The sequence below is a fragment of the Pteropus vampyrus genome, unplaced genomic scaffold (assembly GCF_000151845.1).
Source record: "Pteropus vampyrus isolate Shadow unplaced genomic scaffold, Pvam_2.0 Scaffold12, whole genome shotgun sequence".
Classification (NCBI taxonomy): Eukaryota; Metazoa; Chordata; class Mammalia; order Chiroptera; family Pteropodidae; genus Pteropus; species Pteropus vampyrus.
This window is the reverse complement of record NW_011888793.1, coordinates 8,796,033-8,802,823: the sequence shown is the minus strand read 5'-3', so window position 1 is coordinate 8,802,823 and position 6,791 is coordinate 8,796,033.

Sequence of the window (6,791 nt, the reverse complement as noted above, 5' to 3'; positions counted from 1 at the left end):
CACAGGTAAGCCTCCAGTGCCCAAGGAATAAAAGTTCAAACTTTGAATTGACATGGAAGGTGATAAACCATCTGGTCCTAAGTTCTCTCAACAGTTTCATCCTATACCACTACCTCTTCCTCTTGAATGCTAGATTGTAATACTTTTTAATATCCTATTAAATATGGAGATTCCATAGCTCTAATATTTTTCTTATTAATGAAAGAGACAGAAGTGCTCATATTAAATATGCCTAATTATATTACTATCGTTATATAAACATCTATAAGCTTGTTTCTGATGAGGCTTTGATTTTGAGTAGACATTCCTAGAGACAGTGTATCAAGAAAAGGAAATGAAGAATGATCTCTTCCTTACTATAGTGATTATAGCTATTTTATTTGTCTGATATCCAAACAAAAGACACCAGTAACTTTTTATGATTGGCTGTGTGATTTTTTTTTTTTTTTTAACTATTTGGACTTTACAAATGAATACTTTCAAAGATTGGGAATCCTAAATGTCAGTACATGTTGCATTCTCCCACTGGAGGAGTGAGAGGAAAATTGTGTATGTTACATTTTCTTTTTATGAAGTATTAAAACTTCTTCAGTGAAGATTAAAAACAGAATAGTCTTTTGAGGGTAGCACTGAAAGGAAAACAAATATTTGACTATCTAATGCATGTAGCCAGGGTGAAATAATTGAACATACAAATGGTTAAGCACAAAACAAAGGGAGACCTCATGAAATTCATTTGAGTACTCACTGCATTGAAATGTATTCATGGTACACAAATCTCAAAATCTCTTTTAATAATGTAGAAAAAAAGGCATGTTGTTGGGTGCACAAAACAGTGCACCCAAACCCTTTATATTTACCTTAGGAATTTGGACTCATTTATATAGTCATACACATGTACTCTAACAGTCCCTTTCACCATGTCGAAATTGAATCCTTCCTAAGGAGACCATGCTGCTGGCAGCCAAGAACAAAGTTAGGTGTTCCAGAGAAGTAAGTCTGGGGTTACAGTCAAATCTCCACAAAGCAGAGAGTTCTCTAAATAATAAAGAGTTGACTGTGATGGCAAAAGTCTTGCAGGTATAGATGCATGTATTTTGGAATGAAAATAAACCCTTTCAGATGCTTTCCCTGTCCCACTACTCAAAACTTATTTTTCGTGTCCTAATCTTACTGAAATTCCTCATTCAGAGATCTCTTTACTACAAACTGTTCCGGTGTAGGATAGAGCAGAAAAGACAGAAGACAGGGGAGGGCATTGGACTGAAAAATTAAATAAATAAATAAAATAAAAATGAGGCAGGGAATAAAGGTCCTTCTGCTATTTCTCAAGCCTTATTCTTGTCTTTAGCAATATAATTTGAGGTATTCTATTCAAATTTAATACCTGAAAGTGAGCCTTCATGCATACATTGCTGATATTTTGAGTAGTAATTAAATATACTCTATCAAAATGAAGTCATAGAACATCAAGCCATGTGTCATCACTGTAGTTTTTAAAAGAAAGCATATTTCCTGAAGTTTTATTGACTGAAATTATTTTATTTCTGTTAGTTTCCTGCATTTCACATTTATCTTAGTAATAAATAAGTTCGGATATAAGTTGTTAACAGGTCTTAAGAAACCATTGCAACAATTTGGAACACTTCATTCCCTACAGGAAATTTCCATACAGAGAATTTCCTCTTCAACAATACTTTTTATTATAAAATCCAAATCAGTAATTGATCTGTTTTAAGTAGCATTTTAGGCAAAATTAAACACAGCAATTTCTCAAGCTCTGCAGTTTGCTTATCAGCAGTAAATATAAGTTAAAAAGATAGCAGAGTAACTTGCAAAGCATCATTTTCTGATATCTAGCCCAGTTATTATACAAACTTAGATTTTTTTTATATTCTTCTCAATGTTATGTAGATCATCAAATCAGACAAACAGTATCTTTTTCTTACTGATGAAATTTTTCATGTATCACACATTCAATACACATTATCTCTTTGGCTTTTTGTGATTTCCCAATGTTGCAGTACTGACAAAGGCTAGGTGACTCTCCATTTTAATTTTCCAAAAATATCTCCACAGAACAGTGAACAAGTTAAAAAAATATATCTGCAAAGCTGAAAAAAGATATATTCTAAACAAATGTAATGGTAGCTATGAATAGTCTCTGATACTGACTTATGAAATCATAAACATGTAGCAGAATAAACATGCCAGAATAGAAGGTACTTTACAAAATGAGGAGAATGAGAAAAACATGAAAATTTTGGTAAATAGAACTGGGTAGTGCAAAACTATAGTGATATTACTTAAGATGATACAGTAAAAGAACAGTGATAACAGGTTAAATTTCTAAGCTAAAGAAAAGACTATGTCTTTACTTTGACACAGAGTGTTTACTCGGGAACCTGGTAAAATGATCAGCATGGCCATCTAGTCAGACAATCTTGTTTTTTATTTTTTTTTCCCCTCAGCGTATTCATACTATTACCTACCATCAGGATTGTTATGAGGATTCAACAGACAGCAAGTGGGTGATATTGTAATTCTTGTCAAATACATACCTCAAGGGCAAGGTTCACTCTTTTGCATTATTTACAAACCCACTTAATGTTTGGCACAAAGCTCTGCATGTGACTACTACATGCCTAAAGGACAATGATGATAGTTGCCTCTGAAATTTACATACAAAATAATGAATATATGAAATCATACTGTACAGTGCTTTTTAAGGATTCGGCCACCATTTTTTGTTTGTTTGTTTCTGATTGTGGCTGGTCAAGAGTGGAGGCAAGTGGAGATGGTCAATAAATGACAGCTAAAAAAATTAGATAAAACCCAAACCAGGGAAAATTATTTTAAAAGTTAGAAATAAGAAGGCAAGGAGGCCTAGAAAAGCCACTCTCGTAGCTCTCTGAAATGTGAAGCAAGCAACGTCTTGCTCCAGACCCTCTGCAGAAGGACATCATCAGCAAAGCCCAGGCTACATTGGTAACTTGTCTACATTATTTGCAAAAGAAGATTTCTATAGTAACTTTTACTATCTAAATGGCATGTATTAAAAGGACAGTGACTAGCTTATCTCAGCCTCAACAAAGATCAAGCAGAAAGATATGGGCTTATACAGCAGCAGGAGAGATTTTGGAAAGGATTTAACTAAGAATTTCACAACAATGCCAGTAACTGCACATGTTGATGGATTAACAAGGGAAGTTATGATATAGCTTCTTTGAAAGTGCTTTGAAACTGGGGAGATGTCATCTCATCCTGAAAATCACTCCTCAAGCTCTTCTTTAGTCCTCTAAGTTTGAGAGTGTATGTTAAAGGCCAATTCAAAATTATAACTTATAGGTTACAGAACTTATAGTTAACCAGAAAAAGCCTATTAATAAACTAAGAATGTCACTTTTCTATCAGTGAAATATCTAGCTTCCATTAAGTTTCTTATTCAGTAACAGATCCATAAAATTAGTCAGTACAACTGAAAATTTTTCTGTTGCTGGTGGTACAGCAAGGGATTTAATACCTTCAATAATCATTTTAAAGACACTAATGTCAGGAAGTTTACCAATTCCTGAAAAATATACAGTTTTAGAGAACACTGATGTTAAATATTAGAAATGTTTTCTTCAATGTACTCTTTAGAAAGTCACATCTAATACCCACAATAGAAAAAAAAAAAAATCCTAAGACCTTTAATATCATTTTGAAGAGTTAAAAGTAAATGCTTCCAATAGACAACCTTTTTAAAGTTGCAAAATGTTTCTGTCAAGTATTAAAAATAATGAAAATATATGTTGAAAAGTAATTCACTCAAAAATTGTTTCTTGAGAATTCTTATTGAATGAGGCAGGACCCCTGTCCTCCAGGAGTTCCTTATGTAGTAGAGAAGATCAATTTCATCAACAACTATTCAGTATGAAAGGCTGAAAAAAATCCAATAGAAATGCACAGAAAGTAGGAACTAATCCTAACATATCACACTTAAAAAAGTCAAATCATGAAAGAGGGGAAAAATAGCATAGATGGTAGAGGCTTTGTTCATCCCTCTTGCGAACACATCAAAGTTGTGACAGAAACACAGAGCAAACAGCAAGGAAAGTCACCTGGAATGTAGATGAACAAGCCCCACAACTAGGGAGAGAAATAAGAAATCACCCTGCAACAGGAGAAGGTAGGACAGGGCAAGGACACGAAGCTGCCCAGTCCCGAGTGGATGAGTGTGACAGAGGCAGCGGCAGCCGGCAGCTGCAGACATATCTTAAAGGGGCCATGTTCGCTACTGGACTTTTGCGATGACAAACCTGCTTGCTCTGAGCACCAGAGCCAAGTAGGCTGCATGGAGGGAACCAGGGACTTACAGGGAGATGCCGAGTTGTCGGAGAGAGGGCCAGAGGCCAGGCTTTCTCCAGGACTGAAGTGCCGGCGGTATCCATTGTTCCCCTGCTGGGCCCTTCCCCATCTCAGTGTGCAGACTCAGTGCTACCATAGCTGAGAAGTCATCAAACTGGATAACAGAGGTCGCTCTGCCCAGAGAATTCCCTGAAACTCCATCTTCCCCAACTCATGGCCCCACCCGAACCACATCCAGTTGTGTCCTTGGCAAGTATGGTGCTCCTTGCTGAGCAGTGCCAAGACTCACACTGGTGGCAACGGGCCTCAGTTACTGGTGTGGTTTCTTGAGGCAACTATAAGCACAGCATCTGTGGATTGCTTGCTGAATCTTAACAAGTGGCCCCAGAGGAGCACAGATAGGGGCTAAACCCCTCTCAGGACTGTGCCACAGGACACCTACCACACAAAGCCACAGTAATAAGACTGAGAGACTTAGGAGCATTGCTTAGTACATAGAAACAGACATAGAAAGGCAGCCAAAATGGGAAGACAATGAAGCAAAATAATGGAGTCAAGCAATCTAACAGATGTGGAGTTCAAAACACCGGTTATGAAGATGCTCAATGAACTGAGGGGAAGAATAGGTGAACTCAGTGGGAACTTTAACAAAGAGATAAAAAAACATAAAAATGAAAATGAAATTATAAAAGGGAACCCAGCCATAATGAAGAACACATTATTTGAGAGGAAGAGTATATTAGAGGGAATGAGCAGAGTGGATAAAGAAGAGGATCGAACCAGTGATATAGAGGATGGGGAAGCCAAGGTCCCTCAATCAGAACAGCAAGTAAAAGAAGCCGAGACTACAATAATAATTGAAGGAGCCTATGGGACACAATAAAATGTAAAAATATTCATGTCATAGGGCACCTGAAGGAAAACAAGATGTTAAAGAGCTATTTGAAGAAATAATGATGGAAAACTTCCCTCACCTGGTGAAGGAAAGACATACAACCGCAGGTAGCTCAGAGAGGCCCAAAAACCAGGAATCCAAAGAGGCCCACGCCAAGATATATTGTAATTAAAATGCCAAAGGCTAAATACAAAGAGAGAATCTAAAAAACAGCAAAGGAAAAGCAGTTAGTTACCTGTAAGGAAGCACTCATAAAACTGGCAGCTGATTTCTCAAAAGAAACTATACAGGATGAAAGGGCTTGACACAAAATATTCTATGTGATGAAAATGCAGGATCTACAAACAAGTATACTTTATCCAGCAAAGCTATAATTTAGAGTCAAAGGACAGATAAAGAGCTCTTTCAATTTAGTATATTTTTGCTTTTGATTTCAAATGCCTTTAATGTGTTTTTTTTTATTTCAAACAGCCTGGGAAAATAAAGCCTTCAGTTCCTGAGTTATTTTTTCATCTTTACGGTTTCCATCCATGCTGTCCATAGTCGGTGATGGGGCTGGAGGGGTGCAGTCTATTTTCAACCAATATTTAATGACTACCAAATTTCTATGTCTCATCTTAAACTTTTCATCCTCCTTTCAGCTTCATCTGTCTATCTGACTATATCTCTGGTTGCCAAGTAGTATATCATGAAAATCACCAAGGCAAATTGTTAAAAACAAAGAGAGTGACCCACTCAGGTTCTGAATCTGAATCTCCTAGATTCATGTCTAGGAATATAGATTGTGCTGGGAAGGAAAATTGTTTCCTCTTTCCTTCCAGGTTCTTCTGGTTGGCCTAATAATAACATTAAGAGGAGACAGATTAACAGTAGAAAAACAAATATAATTACACACATACAGGGGCCCTACAAAGACAATGAGACTCAAGGACAGGTCAGGCAGTTGAGGCTTATATGCCACCCTGAGCTAAGAAATGGGATGGGCACTGCGGTTTCAAAGGAGAGGAGAATAATAAGCAAAATGTCAAGAAGAGCAGATGTTTGGTAATTATATGTTTGTCCTGCCACACAGATCATTCAGATAAAAGTTATCTTTCTTTCTGGTCCACATCTCCTATCTAAATTCTTTAGACAATTAAAGGAGGGTAAAAGTTTTTCTTGAATCTGTTTGGTTTTGATTGCCTTCAAGCTCAAAATAGTCTGCATGCTAAAATGGCACAATTTTTGAGGCTTGTTCTGAACCACTTTAATTGTTAACAAGCTTTCTGCCACTCTCTCAACTCCTAGGGGATTCCTGAGCTTTGTCCATTTGAGAGAGTACTTTACAACACATTTATCAATCTCAAAGCTAACATTTAGCCCTAAGAAATATTCCTTAGGATCTCATTCTCCATATAGCATTCAAATGGTCACAAAAACACCATGCACTGAGATTTACTGTTTCTATTATACACAAGGGGAAACTGAGGCTCAAAGAAATTAAGGATGATGTGGAGCTATGAGCACTACCAGCATGCTGTATAGACCACGTGATGGGATGGAAAAG